Source organism: Thalia democratica, chromosome 2 (genome assembly GCF_965202585.1).
Source record: "Thalia democratica chromosome 2, ktThaDemo2.hap1.1, whole genome shotgun sequence".
NCBI classification, from domain to species: Eukaryota; Metazoa; Chordata; class Thaliacea; order Salpida; family Salpidae; genus Thalia; species Thalia democratica.
The window spans coordinates 72,720,301-72,737,150 of NC_139166.1; the positions used below are offsets into that span (position 1 = coordinate 72,720,301).

Here is a 16,850-nt window from a genome sequence, read left to right on the forward strand (position 1 = left end):
AATAAGGAGAAATAAAACCAGAAAATAACAACGGAGGACAGGTATATTTATTTTCGTTATAAGCTTAAATAAAATAAAACACTTATATTTTGTGTCATTTTTAAACTCATATTAGTCTAAATCACTATTTAAAAAAGTAGTAATAAAAAAGCTCCACAGTATACAACATATATTCATTTTTAGTTAAGTTGTAACCAAGTTTACTTTGATGTAGAGCGTTCTTACAACATTATTTAAAAAAAATTGAATTTGTCTTTATTTTTATTTTATTTTAGTATCATCAATACTTTTCGCTAACAAACAAAAACGACATAACTATAACACTTCTGTCAACTTTATTCTGAATCTTGAAATATGTCTAGTAGTTCTACTTTTAATCTATGAGCTTTTACCTAGCTGAAGTTTTTTTTTTAGACGTCTTCAACATTTCTTTTTTCTTCAGTTGTTAATTCGTCAGAAAACTCTAATGTTTGTTTAAAACAAATTACTAACAAGATTGTCAAAGAAACTCTATTCAGTGAGTAATTTTTATTATGTTAGACACGCTCTAATTTAGTGTTAAATATCTTTTATAACAAACGAATGAATGTCTTATGTATGACAGCGTTATTCTATTCCTATTTTAGTCATTTAATTTTTAAAGATAACGGAAGTAAAAAATAAAAATTGTTGAGTTTTGTGGAAACTTGCTTTTTTTGAACATCATGTTTAATATGTTAATATTTAACTGAATTAAAATAAAAAAAGACACTTTTTTAATCAACATCAGTCTGTAATTTTTTTCCTTTGCGCCAAAGATCGTTTTCTAGGCAACTTTTACAACCTTTATTTTATATGAAGTCTTTAAATCTTACTTTTCTTAGTAATAAAAAACTATCATTAAATTAGAGCAGTGGTCGGCTCGCCAATTTGAATCCGTGAACCCTAAATCACAAAATTAAAATTTGGTGCACCCCAATTTCCATTTTTTAGCGCCGCTAGTGTTGAAGAATATGTAAATACTTTAAATCGATTTTTTTACTAATAATTCGGGAACACCCAATTAATTTTTACAAGATAACTTAAAATTGTTCACTTTACCCTATCCATTTTAATAAACTTATATCGGTGATCTAATTTTTACAACAATATTTTACTTGTATCACCCAGGTCTAAAATACTAACTAGATTAATTTAATACATTGCCACAATCCCAATTAACAATCAGCAGTCTTGGTACTTTTTATTGCATGGTAAATTTAATTATTTAGTTAACTCTACTTAATGATTTTTTAAAAATCGATTACTATATGTGTTTAACAGATGTATTGCCACGAAAAAATTAAGGAAACAAAAATTACACCAAAAAGTAACGACAAAAAAGACATGAAAATATTATCCTAGCTAAATCCGTTTTGTTGATCTGGAACTGTATGTGTTGGTCTTGTTGCTTGCACGAATCTGATCAAACCTAAAATTAAGGTTTTAAAGTTAATGCTTAGTAATAATTCAGGTCTTAATGAGGTTTATTGAAAAAATTGCTCAAAAATTATTTTTGGATGAAGGACCTGGATACACAAAAAGACCTCTCGGTCATCGAGTTGCATACCCAACTTTAATCAAATTTATAATGAGCTAAAAAATTATAAAAAAACTTAACAGTTAAAATCAAACTCTAAAACAAAAACTTTTTAAAATGAGACTATTAAAATTTAAAACATCAACTATTTTTTATGAACAAAAATATCAATAAAAAAAAAATTATATAATAGTATCTAACATCATACACACATAAAATCTATATCGAACTTTACGTTAAAAGGTAAAGTTTTAACATGAAATGTTTTTAAGTTTAAAATTTATCAATAATTTAATCTTTTACATGTCTTAAAAAAAAAAATTATAAATATTTAAATTTTAAAAAGTATGTTTAAGAATTTGGACTCTACTATTCAACTTATTAAAATAAGTAAGAATAAAAATGAGCTATAACATAAAGAAAATAAAATTACAATGTTCAAAAAAAAAGCAAAACAAAGCTGTTACTAATAAAAACAAGTAATTTTTTAAACTAAATAAAATGTTTATGATTTCAAAAAAAAACAAGTAAATTAATGAAAATTAATTAAATTTACATATTAATAATTAGATTTTTCTCAAGAGTTATTAAGCACCTATAAAAATGAATAAATCATTTTTGTAAAATTTTACACTTTAATCAATATTAGTAGAATTGACTTTTAATTTTTTTTAGTGTAATATAAGAGACTAAAATACCAAGAGACCTATTATTCTAAAACTATCTTACCATAATGAGCTGTTTATTGGAACTGCTACTGGGTTGTGGTTTAACTTGTCAAGTAAGTTCTTCAATTGAGGTATAATGTCTCAGCATAAGTATCTTTTAAAAAGTTACTTTGCCAAAGTTTTCCAACCTTTAAAATAGCATAAGAGTTATCCAAAGTAGTTTGAGTGTGTGAAAATTTTATCAAAAAACTAATGTCATTACTGACTTCTAATCTAGTTTAATCATTATTAAAAAAAAACTTTATAGCTTTAAAAAAATTGTGCTGATTTAACTTACAAAACTTTTTATATCTATAAAAAATATAAATAATCATCTCAAGTAAAACATTTGGTTTAAGATAAGTATTATACAGTAAATTTGATACCTTACTGTAAATATTTAAAATTATTTTTGTGTTATTTTTTTTTTAGCTTAGTTTAATAAGAGTTATATTTAAAGTCAGAGTTATAGTAAGTAAAAGTTGTAAAATGCAAAAAAAAACTCAAAAAGACAATCAATAATTCGCTAAGTAAAGAATTTAATTATATTAAGACCAGAGTTGCTTCTCTTTGAAACAAAAAACATTTTTTATTATGTCAAACATTTAAAGTAGATACTGTTGAATAAGCTTGACAGGATTGTAATCCTTTGGGTTAAAACTGATTTGACAGATCAAGACTGTCCTGAATGACTTTAAACTGAACTGTAGTCATCTAAGTTTTTTTCATTTTTTTATTTTCAAAGGCAAGAAAAACATATATCTTCAGCAAAAAATACTAAAAGTTACTAAATAATTTAATGGGACTATATTAACTATATCTCATTCAAAATGTAGGAAAAAAATGCCTGAAATCTTAAAACTATACTGAGATAAAAAAAACTATCTTGAGTCAGCCTGGGTTTAAAAAACAAATTCAAAATTTTCTAAGTTATCTTATGTCATACTGAGATTTTCAAAATTTTTAAATCATCCAGGATTATTCTGATTGTGTGGCAAACTTTTTGATAACATGAAATATCAAATTTATAACAAACATACATTTTTAAACTATAGTTTTAAGGTAAAAAGGGTTGTTAATCAAAAATCAAAACCAAGCTCAAGCTCAGGAAAAGCATTCTAACCTAAAATGGGTATTTTTTTAAATCCTTACTAGTCTGAGTTTTGATAAAGTATCATAATACCTTTAAACTGTCTATATTTTTGCATTTACATAATAAAAATACTGAAAAAGATATCAATTAACAGTAAGTTTTCTTTCAAAATATTCAAATTAAGTAAAACAACTGAGGAACTGTACATCATTTTAAAACATTTAAAAAAAACTATTTTCAAATAAGCACAACTAAAACAGAAAAAAAAATAGCTTAACATTTCACAAATAATAAATTTTTGGTTTTTAATATAAAACTATAAGTTATTTTTAAATTCTAAACAAAATTGTTTAGTCTTTTTTTAAATTTTTGGTAGGCATAAAGAAAGATTTACATCTTAAAAACACATACTATAACTCTTCTAACAAAATTATTAAATTACTGCTTAGTATAATTCATAAATAAATAAAGTTTAAAAAACAACTCAGGTTATTCATCAAAATTGGAATTAAAAAAAAAAATTTGAAACTACAACAAAGAAATTTCATTTAATGAAATAGAAAATATTGGAACAAGATTCAAAAAACAAATTATCCTGAGAATTGTAAAATATTTATACTGTCCTGAGTTGCACTAAGTGTAGGACTCTGTAATAGTTACAATAAAACTAGCCTTGGTCATTTTTAGTTTAATAAAGAAAAGAGAAAACCAAAGCTCAAAAGTAGCAGTATACTTAAATTAATATTTTGATAAATGACTAAATAAATTTTTTATATTTCAAAAATAAAAATCATACATACATTCAAAGATTCTACACAAGTCCAAAACTAGACTAACTTTTGCAAGAAAAATAACATGCTTAATAAGACTTTATTTCTAATAAAAAAAAACATTTAGGCTGAGTGTGTGGCAACCTTGAATCATACAACAGATACAACATATTTTGTTAAACCAACAGATCAAAATAGCTAGTAAATAAAATAATTAAGAGAATAAATTTTTTAACTTTTAAAGTCAATAAATTAAGTAACAAGTAGTTTAATAAAAAGCATACCTAGCTAGCCTGAGTTTAAGAAAAAAAAAGAAAAGTTCTAGCCATCTTGAGATTTTCAAAAACTTTTATAAAATTTAAAATATCCTCAGTGTGTGGCAACTCAATGTCAATTTAGCCTATATTTTCTTTTAAACTTTATATGTACTATTCAATTATGGATAGGTTAATTAATTAATTAATAAAATAAATTCAAAGGTATGATATTTACTTAACTTGTGTTATTCAAAACTTAAATCTGTTACTTAAAACTTGTTCATTACTACTTTTATGAATCTATTTAGAAATTTTTTTTAATATACTTTAACTGTTTTTATCTTTTTTAAGTATTTTTATTGAACATAAATTCTTTAATTTTCCTTTAAGTATAAAAATATTATAATTATCATGTGAATATTTTTAAAGGAATTATTGTTTAGTTTTTAAAGTAGGTAGTATTAATAATTTATAAAAGAAACTTTCTTCACTAAGCAAAATACTGTAATCTACTAATACTGTAAGTAAAAAGAAAAATACTAACCTTTTAATATATTCATGATCTTAGCTGGATGAAAGCTTCTTCCACATCAGCCAACTGATTTCACAAGATCTTCGAGTTTTCTCTCTATTCTTTCAGATGCAAACTGCTTCCTCAATGTTGATATAAAGAATGTTATGTGATTTTCAATACCAAAATAGATCATGAGAGTAAAATGGCCAATAAATTAAAAGCTAAACTAAACACCAGGGCTAGATTTAACTTAAATATTTAAGTATGTCGCTTAAACTAAATAAATATAATAATGTAATCTCAAAATTCTGTGCACCCCTAAATGACTTTCGTGTACCCTAAAAGTTTCGTGCACCCCAAAATAAATTTCGTGTACACTAGTGTGCACCAGTGTACACCGTGCCGACCACTGAATTAGAGTATAACATTTAACAACCATTCAGGCGATAACCAAAACAAGTTTGATTTGCGTAAAACTATAAAAAAAGAAATCTCCAAGTCAAAACAGATTCAAAGGCATAGAAGCCCAACGAGAACCTTCAATGATTCTCACAATCACAATTGTCCAGTCACTACTGAGAATAAAACCAAGAATTTCAACCAAGCTGGATATTCCAAGGTATGTTTTATTCGAAATTATTCTCGTGTAAGTATTTAATTTATTTGAATTTTATTATTTTTACAGAAATAATTTAGTTAAATAAAAAAACCAGAAAAAGTGGTCACAATATTCAAACTAAGTATAAATAGTCTCGTAATGTTCTTCTAAAACTATTCACAAATAGAAATAAAATTATAAAAATACTGCATCTCAAATTAAAAAAATGAATTCTTCTCGGCTGACTAGTTCTGCATTTAGTACTAAGAATAAAACGAAGAATGAGTATGTAAATTCTTAGACAAGTTATTTGTATAACTACTCTAATGTGTGTTTTTTTTTTATAACTTTTATGAAAAAATTTAAAGTTAGTATAAAAAACAAAGAAATATAGACATCAAAAACAGATTTATAAAGTCTAAAATACTGTCAATAGTAATCATTAAAACATTTAACAGTTTCAAGATACTACAGCGCTCACTGACTGTTTGAATTATGCACAACTTGCAAGCTCACCTGTATTTCTGAGTAATCAACAAATTTCTGTTGCTGCGCCAGCTCAACATAACTCCGTTCAAAATTCACAAGGTAATAAATAAGTCTTAGGTAAACTATGTTTTATTACGAATAGTTATACCGTATGGTAATACAGCGATTTACCTATAACTAAAATAACAATGTTTTTTTACTAAACTTTAGAAAATATGCTCACTCAAGAAGATATGATTGCAGTAGATCTATTGATGACTTTTAGAAATTCTTCACAGCATCAGCAACCTGAAACTCAATCTAACACTGACACTCAGAAGAACAATGATCAAAGTCATCAAGAGCAAGATATCCCTCAGAGCAAATCAAAAAATTTAGTATGTGAAAAGTTGCAAAAAATATATAATGTGTGCTAACTACAAATTAAGGTGAAGTTAGCAATGAAGAAGCACAAAATTAAATATTTTTAATTTTATTTTGTCAACTAGTGCTTTTATCTTCATCTAGTAGTATTATATGTTAAATTTAAAAAAACATGAAAACATACTTTTCTTGTTTATTTTTATACTTCATTAATTATTTATGTACTTGAGTCGTAAAAAAATAAAATTACGCACTTAGTTATAAATAAATAAAGGTATTTGAGTTCTAATATAAGTGTCTTTAAACCATATATAAATAAACTACATTTTTTAAATCTAAAATAGTCTATTACTTAAAAACATAACTAAACAAAGACTTATTCTATTAGAGTAAAACGAGGTTATTAAACTAATAAAAAAGAGCTAAAAACATTAATTTGCTTAAAATAAATAAATTATTTAATAAAAATTCGAAAGTATATATGTCAACAATGTTCTTAAAAAACTAAAAGATAGAGTTTTAAACTTTTTTTAGCTATATTTTTTGTAGAACTTTTTATTATAACCAGAACAAACCTGCGACATTAACATAGTGTTACTATAGTTCACTGTCAAATATTTTGTTACATGTTCACGTTAGCTTCTACTTCTTGTCAAATATATTTATTAGATCACCTGAATAGTTAACCTAAGTAAGAACTTATTGACCGTGTAGTCGTGACTCGTAACCCTTCACAACTCGTACAAAACTAGTTTTGTTTACACTTTTTGATAACCATTGTTTAAACAATTTTACAAAAGTAAAGAGCCTGTAAAACTGGTTAATACTTTTGACTTTGCCTAGCAAAACAGACCTAACATTTATATTGATAGTTATTGAACTGTGCTTTTATGTAATTTGATTAGGAATCGCTCTTATAAGTTTCCTGAAGCCTGTGCGAAAGAAAAAAATAATAAAAACTTAGTATAAGCAAAAACATGACAATTAAAGTGTTTTTTTGTTTTTCCTTAATTAGTAAATTTTAAAACAATGACTGTAGAGTTCACAAGCATTAGGCATCATATGAGTTTCAATAATAGCTTGTGCTATGCTTACAATCTGCTGTAACAGAGTTTTAAGTAATTATATTGTAATGATACAAATAATTAAACTTTTTCGAGCCTATTTGTGAAACGTTTAAAAAAAAAAAGATTCTCATAAGTAGATAAATTGTGATTATTCTTAGTTTTCAAACTAGAAACTGCAACTTTAATTAAAAATATTTAACGTTAATCAAAATAGCTAAACTACAGTTAGCCACTTATAAATATCAAAGTTATGTAAATCGAATCATTACCTATAATAACGTTAATAAATTTTAAACTATAAAAAACTAAAAGAGCTTTCCACATGTCTTACACTATTAATTTTTTTTATTATTAATATTTTCTTTTTACATTTATTTAAGTTTTGATTTATATGTATAACTTTCAACTGGCCATGTCATCTTAACTGCTGACACCTGTGTTAATATAATCATGTTTTAACATTAAAAAAACATTTAACTAATAACCTTTTATGGTTTTGTTAATATATTTTAGAGATAATTTAAACTAAACACCAAAGTTTAATGCTAAAACAACTGTTTATTAACCTGAATTCTAAAAATTTTATAAACTTAACTAAAACATTTCGGACTAAGTAATTTTTATTATAAAAAAACTTAAATATAAAAATTAAAAAAATTAAAGAAACAATCTGAGGACACTAAAGTATTTTTTATTTTGACAATAGTTAATAATTATTTAATAGAAAATAGTTCAGTTTTAGTTATTATTATTTAATTAAATGGCTAACTTTGTACAGAGTAAGATAAGTATAATAATGTGTATTTCAATTGTAGAAATTTAAAAATATCATTTGTAGCAAATTTTTGAATCAGATGAAGAAGAGTACCTTAGGCTACTCTAAATATTTTGGTACAAATTAAAAAAATAATTTTTTTATTAAAATTATCATCAACTAATGCTATGACATTATTTTATACGTCCTTGACAAGACATTTAACTTTTATTTGTGGAGTATAACTTGATAGCATAAAAGTACTTCTGTACATCAGGTACCCAAACCTAACTTTTAGCGCTTTATTTTCGTTTAACAAACAGAGCTAGCCACTTACTTAATTTTTTTAAATCTTTTTTGTAAATGGTAGCAGAAAGGTTTTTTCGTATTCCAGGTCCTGCACCATTTTTTTTTGTCGTTTAATAAACTTCATTGGCCACTTACTTCATTATTTAAAACAACTTATTTTAAGCTACAAAAACAATAAAAAAATTACTCTAAACATATCTAAAATAAAACCGTGGTAATCCACTTAAAGAGCTTTAGCATGCCCCTGCTTTTGAATTATAACATTTTATCAACATTTAAGTAACAAAAATATAGTTTTAGAAGTAGCTTGAAAGTAGGTTGTTATTCCAAATTTTATCTTTTCTTTTAATAACAAAATAAATTAAGTCTAGTAATTGAAATTATATTACTTGCATTTAATAAATTTTTTTGTTTGAAAATTTTAAACTAGTTATATTATTACTCAATATGTGCTTGGATGTCATACCCAACTTAATAATTTAAAAAACTATTTGAACAGACTCTTTATTTCGTTGTGAACCCTTATTCTATAGTACCCTATAATCACAAACTTTTTTGTTAATTTAAATAATTTAATATATTAGATAAAATTTAAAATATTAGTTTGTATTTTTTACGTTAATTCAAACAAAATAACTGCGCTACAGAAAAAGCAAAAAAAAAATTGAAAAATATCTTCTGAAAATATTTTTCAGTTTTATTACAATAACTTAGCTTTTTTTGTAAAATAAAATAGTAGAATGTAGAAAATTTTATTTAAAAATGAATTACGAGATATAAAAGAAGCAGATTTTAAATTTTTAATTTAAGCTATATAAAAATTACTTTACTAATAACTTTGGAGTTAAACTGATTTTTGCGTTAATTAAGACTAAAATATGTATAATATTATTGACTTTAATATGTTTTTTAATAAAGAGGTTGTTAGAAGTTGTTGTAGTAAACATATTCTGTTTTATTTTATATTATACCGTTTCAGTTGTATTTTTCCTGATGATAATTGAAAAAAAATGTTGTGATTTTAAATCTTAAGTTATGTTTTTTAAATAATACAACTAAACAATTGCTTTTTTAGTAAAATTATTGTACAATCGATTACTTTAAAAATTTTGATTTTTTTGGTTTGACATTTTAAGACTTTAACTTTTTAATAATATGATTTTAATATAAGTTTTAATAATTTGCTTTATTTAGGCTTGATAACTTACTAAGTTGAATAATACAAGGCAGTAAACAAGAAGTTACGAAGTTAGTAGTAATTTAGGTAAACGTAAAGGATATTACGTTAACACAAAAGGTTTCGACAAAACTTATTTTGGAGACAATAATAACATTAAATTTAATTAAACAAAGGTAACGTCGTTTTACCCTACAGAAGTTGATACTTCTAAATTTTATAGATTTGATTATATAAATTTATTTGCACTATCTATTTATTAAGTTATCCATCGTCTTATTTTACATTTTGCAGGCCTTAAGATCCCTGTAGGGTAAAATGACGTTGCCTTTGTTTTAATAAATTTAATTCAAACTACGTCGGTCAAACTATGGTTTTAACTACTTTAATTTTTATTCTAAATTGTCTTAATTTAATTCAATTTATACATTATTTTTGTTTACATTGATTAGAAATCTATAATTCTTAAAAACTTAAAAACAATTAAATTACATCAAAAAAAGTACTGTTTTAGAAAACTTAGTTATTGTGATAAAACGTATTTGGTGTCTTAATTAATAATTATAAAATTTAATTAATAAGTTTAAGTGTTTTTTAAGTAGTTTTTTTTTTAAACTTTTTAATTATTTACAATTAACAGTAAACACATTTAAGCTGTTAATTTGTAAATTTTATAATTTTGCTTAAAAAACTAGTTTTTTTTATATATGAGCCTTTTTAGAAATACATGTACTAATAAAAATAAATCAATAAACTTAGAAAATTTTGTTATAATGTTTTCTTATTTTTAATTATCCTTATAGTTTTTCCTTTTTTAAATTTTACTTGAGCATTATTCTCTCGTTCTGAGACTATTAATAGTCTTTTTTATAACTTTGAAATAAGCCGTTAATAAACTAAATTATATTTTTTATATATACTAAAATGTCGGAAACAAAGCTTATAAATTATTTTTCTAATAATATTTGAAAAACAATTATAATTAAGAAAAATAATTAATAAAGTTGTTGAATAATAAAATGAATTCAATACTACAGTTATATAACATGATTGGAGTCTTCAATGTAATATAAGAACGAACAGTAATATTTAAAAAGTATAATAACCTACAGGTAAGATGTTAAACAATTTATTAACCTAATAATATCTTATGGTATAAAGCTGTTTTATATAGTTATATTTTGAAGTAAATGTATTTGCTTTTTATTCGTATAGATTATATTTTTATGCTAGCTGGTAAAAATATTGAGAACTAGATAAGAATTTTTTTCTTATTCATAGTAAATTGTTTAAGTACTTTATGTCAGACAAACATTTATTTAGGTTTTATAAAAAATCCATTATTTATAATGATTTAGTAATAAGTTTAATTTGATTTAAAACAAACTAACTTAATACTTCATAAAATATCGATACGTAGTTGTTTTGTTAGTTTTAACAATAAAACTGATTATGTTTGTTTGTTCTCATTTGTAATTACAAAATCATTTAACTATTTACGTTGTATAATTTTATTCAATTTATCATACAAACAAAAATGTATCAATTAAACAAATAATATTAGAAATATATATAAACATTTATTTGATTAAAAAAAAAAAAATTGCTTTAGTTTAGGTTAACATAATTATTTAATGCAAATTGTTTTATAAAAAAAGTTAACTAAAATAGAAAAAATAGACGGCTCAGTAAAAACATCTATAATAAGAATAAAGAAGATTTAAAAATATTTTTTTTCACTTGCTTTCTTGAGTTAAAAATTTTATCTAATACATTTAAAGAAAAAATTATAAAAGCAAAAGTTGTTTATGTATATAAAGATAGACTGAATAAAATAAAATTAAATAGAAGTCACTAGTGGTTTATATAATTATAAACTTAAAATTGTCGATACTTTTTTAAAACTATAACTATAAAGTATATAAAAGAAAGCATTTAATTGTTTTCGACTTTCTCATTTAAGGAAGAAACAAATTTTTATTAGTTGCCTACTAATTTTTAGTTAATTGTTGAGCAAAATACTAACTGTTTTAATAAGTATTATTAAATTAAGTAAAAACTAAGTAAAAATGGTACTTTAAAAACAAATACCATCCCTGAGTTGTATTTTCCAAAATGGATTTTTTATAGTTTTTCTTTATCAGATAATGATATATCTTATGCAAGTTTCCATATCTTATATAATTTTGATAATTTACTCAGTCACATAAAGATTTCAACATAAATTGCCTTCTCCTATGGTACAGGTGAGTAATATTTCAATTATTAATGTTTTTTTTTTTGATGTCTGCTTTAATAACAATATATTATAAATTCACCTTTAAATCATAGATATTAAAGATATTCGGGTTAGTTATACTTAAGTAGTGGTATATGGTATAGCGTTTCAAAAATTTATTAAAAGTTTAAAAATGAATGGATCAAATATAGTTTTTTACAATAAAGTGTAATTAAATTTTAGATTTGTGGTCCTATAAAAAGTATAACAGTATTTAAGATGTAAACATACTATTTTTGATTTGTACTACAGATAACAAAGCAACTATTTATGAATATATATGTGATAATGAAAGTTTGTAATGTTAATAACTGGTAAATTCTTAAACAAGTTAGCCTGAGTTAATATACTGGTTTTAGTTAACAAAACTAAATCAGAGACTTATTTATCATAAAGTTTTAGAGTTTGTAAAATTAACAAATACTTAACATAGATTTTGAAAATGAAGGTATTATATACAATTAAAATTGACGCAAAATAAAAGTAATAAAAAAAAAAGTTAGCAAAATTTGGTCAGTTCTTTTGGCTTAAGAAACATGTTATTATAGAAAATATTGTTTTTATAATTTTCCTTATCAAACTTAAAAGGAAGTTGTTAATTTTTGTTGCACTATAAAGTCAATAATATATTACAGGCTTGCCACTTCACCTAAAAACATGGTAAAACCTGGGGTATTGAACAAAAATCATTTAAAAACCCTGAATTTTAAACAATTTTTACATGTTAAGTAAAAAAAAAAATATTTGACACAAAAAATCTACCATAAAGACAATTCTTTTGTAAATATCAGTTTTTATTTTATAAAAAACACTTTTAAAGTAGCATTACAGTATCTTTTCAATGTTTTTGTACCATTTAACACAGTTTTTTACCTTAAATTTTAAACTATAAATTGACTCAAAAATAAGGACTTTTAAAAACCTGGAGGAAATTTTGAAAAAAATGAGTGGCAACCTTTTATATTATTACATCAGTATTTTTTTGAGCTTTTAGAGCACAATTTAGATTTTTCTTGTAATTTAAATTTTTCAACCAATATGTAAAAAACAGTGTACAGTAAATAAGTATTATAAGTACCAGTGGGGTCTTAAGATCTTTTTGTCAGGGGGTGCTGAAGATTAACACTATCAAGTTTCAAAAATTCATCAGTTTAAAACTTTAGATAAAAATCATATAAATCATATGAAGAAACAGTTAAAAACAACTAAAAAAAATATAATAAATTTGTTTAAATAAATCTTAAAACAAGTAAAAAAAAATTATAAAAAAAAAATTAAACTCCTATATGGCCTTAAAGAACATTTTATATACTTCATATTAAACAACTTATAACTTTAAAATAGATGCATGAAACTTATTAGTTTAAATACAGGCTAATACAAGTTTAAGTAAGGGTGTTGTTTTTTTTTTTTGTTTAACTAATTTTATCTAAAAACTTGAATGTATTTGCCTGAATAAAAAGAGATAAACTAATAGTTTGTTTTTTGCTAAGTTATTTGGTACTTTCCTCACATATAAACACTTTTGGGCTCTCTATTTTTAGTTAACTTTATTTCAAAGTTCAATTCAAATAACAAACTACTTATAGTTTACATAAAGATCTACAAAAAAAGATAAAGCTGTGAAACTTATTTTGTAAGTGCTTTAGCATAAAATTAAATTTCCATTCAACCCATAAAGATATTATTAAGTAGTATCAAAGTTTATTAAAAATAAAAGGTTTTGTTAGTTTGATTAGAATTTAATAAGTATTTTAAAAAATAACAAGGCAAGAAAAAATTATTTTACGTAAGGTTTCTTACAGAAAAAAACTTTTTAATATATCGTACCTTTTAATTAACTTTTAGAATTTTTCAGCAAAGTTTTTTAGTAAAATGTTTTAAACTTTTTGTAGGAAATCATTCATTTTAGTTTTCTGTTTTTTTTAGTAAAAAAAAAGTTTTTTTATATATTTTGTCATAATCTTTTTCTTTATGTTCCATATTAGGTAAATAAAGTTTACTTTAAATCAAGCTAGGAGCCCTTTCTGAAGGTTTTAGGTTGCCAGCTTAAATATTAAAAGAAAATAAAGGTATAATATTTTTTTTTACTTTGTTTCTCCCTCCAATAAGTGGCATTTACTTTGCTTGGCCTAATTAAAATGGTTAAATTAAATTTTATAAATAAGTAAATTAAAAGTATAAGCTAGCTAAAGATTTGAACCTCAAAAAAAATTTTCACAACCCCACCTTAATTAATAAAAAGTGGTGGGTATCAACTTAGAATTTTTTTTTACATATAGTTAATAATACTAAGTGAGTGCTAAATTTATTTATGATGATTATTTTTAATCTTTGAAATTTTACTTTTTTAACTAAAATATATTTAAGTCTTGTATGTATCTTGTTAATTACCCATTGCTTATTTCAATAGTAAAAATTATGACAAAACAGAGTTAAATAATTTTTTTTAAATCTAAGTACTTTATGTAAACAAGATAAGCAGCCTTTATTTTCTTATACTATATGGTTATTTAAACTAAAAAGTTATAAAATGTGATTTTTTTATTTATGAACTTCTACTAAAAGAATTTTCGATTAAAACACTCACCAACTATTAAGTTATGTAATTTTATTAATAATGCCCTTTAAAAACTTACTATAACTTTTGGCTTAGACAGCTTTTTTTTTGTATATGTGTTGAACTGGGTTTGCTATTACACCATTCAAATTAAAAACTAAATTCTACTTTCAGTATATTTAGTTTGTAAACATTTAGTACTTTTTCTAATGTATTGTGTTCACAAAATTGTTTTTAATTTATTTAGTGCTGCACATTATGCAGCTACAAAAACAAGCTTTTCAATAATTTTTATATAAAAAGATGTGGGTAGCTGCCAAATTTGCAGGAGCGTAAAAATTGAATGAAGGCACAAAATTACACGAAGATACTTTTGCAAATAGACACTTTTACAGAACCAGATAAAATTGCTCGAAGACACTTTTGAACGAAGGGTTACTTTAGCACGAAAAAACTTTTGCACGTGTTGAATTTTTTTCTTTAAAATTTTTTGTTTTGAATTTTTTTTAACTATTACACATAAACCTTACCCTCGGTCAGAAGCTTTTTTTATAATTAGTTTTTATACTTTTTAAGTTCTAGTTTTTTATTTTTTATACTTTTAATTTTTATTTTTACTATCATTTTTACTTGAACCCTTACCCTCGGTCAGTAACTTTGTTTTTTATTTATTATTAATTTTTTTGTTTTTAAATTTAACTCTCGTAAAAAAATTGTAACTCATGCAAAATTGACCCTTGGTGCAATTGTCTTCGTGCAGTTTTGTTCTCTTGTACAAATTTGTCTCCTCGTGAAAATTTTTCTTCGTGCAAAAGTATCTTAATGCAAATTTGTGCGCTAGTGCAATTTAGACCTTTCGTGCAATTTAATAACCTCGTGCAGTTTTGTCTTCGTGCAATTTAGACCCGATTTCAAAATTTGTCTATGTTTAAAATGAACTGACTCAAATTTAGCAAAATTTACGAGCGTGAACTTGGCTTTAAAGGCTTTTTTTGTAATTCTTTTTTTTCACCTAAATTCTAAATATGTCAATTACCATTTACAATTAATAAATAATTCACAAAGTAAAATAGCATATTTTTTTTTCGCTATAGTAAAACATAAATTTTGCATTTTAAAGATTTATAAAACTTAAAAAGTATCCTAGAAATCTTTGACATAAAAAAATATACAAAATTTAATCTGTAACAGCTCGACCAAGAAACCAAAACAATGCAAAATACCGTTCCAGACCATTCTAAAGATGAGAGATATTGGCTGAAAAGAAGAAAAAACAACGAAGCAGCCAAAAGGTCGCTTAAATGCTTTTAAATTTAAATACTTTAAATATTGTGTGACGAAAATAAAAATTATTATTAACATTCAGATTTCTTTTTTTAGATCAAGAGCAAAAAAGAAGAAAGTTGAATCGCTTTTAGAGCAACAGTGTATGAGTTTACTTAAAGAAAACCAGAAATTCGCAAACGAAATCCTGCGACTGACAAATGAAAACAATGCACTTAAAGTTAGTTAAATTTATTTTGACTTTTCTTTAAAACAATGTTTCTTAAATTCGTTTTCGCACACGCGATTTTGGTTGAAGTTTAAAATGTATTCAACCCCATTGGACCCCTTTTCTCTGTTCTACTAGTTTTTTACCCTGAAAGCCTGTATGGCACCTCAAGGATCCTTAAATTGACTAATTCGGTAAACCTTACTAGTTTTTAATTTAATTTGCAATAACATACTAGAGTATGTATCACTTAAAATTTGTATGACAAATAATTACATAAAAAAATAACGATAGTAAAATTATTATTTTTATTGATACTAATGTAAATATATAAATTTTAAAGTTCAGGTAAAAGCTATTTGTTAATTTGTTAATTAATAACTGTAAAATATATTCATACTCAATTCCTTACTTTAAAGAAACAACAATATATAAATATATTAAAAAATTAAAGGTAAAACACGGAGATATAAAACCAGAAAATAACAATGGAGCACAGGTATATTTATTTTCGTTATAAGCTTAAATCAAATAAAGCACTAAGATTTTTGTTAAATTTGTACTCGTATCAGTCTAAATCACTATTTAAAAAAAAGTAATAATAAAAAAGCTCCACAAGTGTACAATTTATATTCATTTTTAGTTAAGTTGTAACTAAGTTTACTTTGATGTACAGCGTTCTTACAATATTAGTTACAAGAAATTAGAATTATTAATATTTTATTTTAGTATCATTAATCTGTTCCGCTAACAAACAAAAATGACATAATTGATCACTTTTATCAATTTAATTCTGAATCTTAAAACATGTACAGTAGTTCTACTTTTAATTCATCAGCTTTTATAAAACTAATTATTTTTATT

The 16,850-nt window shown here is 23.6% G+C and overlaps 1 long non-coding RNA gene across 1 annotated transcript; it reads right to left on the minus strand.

Annotated features, from left to right (window-relative positions):
* Positions 1-1,290: 1,290 nt before the first annotated feature.
* Positions 1,291-4,968, minus strand: LOC145830096 (uncharacterized). The gene is made up of 3 exons (XR_014369614.1): positions 4,930-4,968; positions 2,288-2,414; positions 1,291-1,450 (listed from the first exon to the last, which is right to left on the minus strand). It is a non-coding gene; the product is annotated as an uncharacterized LOC145830096 (long non-coding RNA).
* Positions 4,969-16,850: the final 11,882 nt, after the last annotated feature.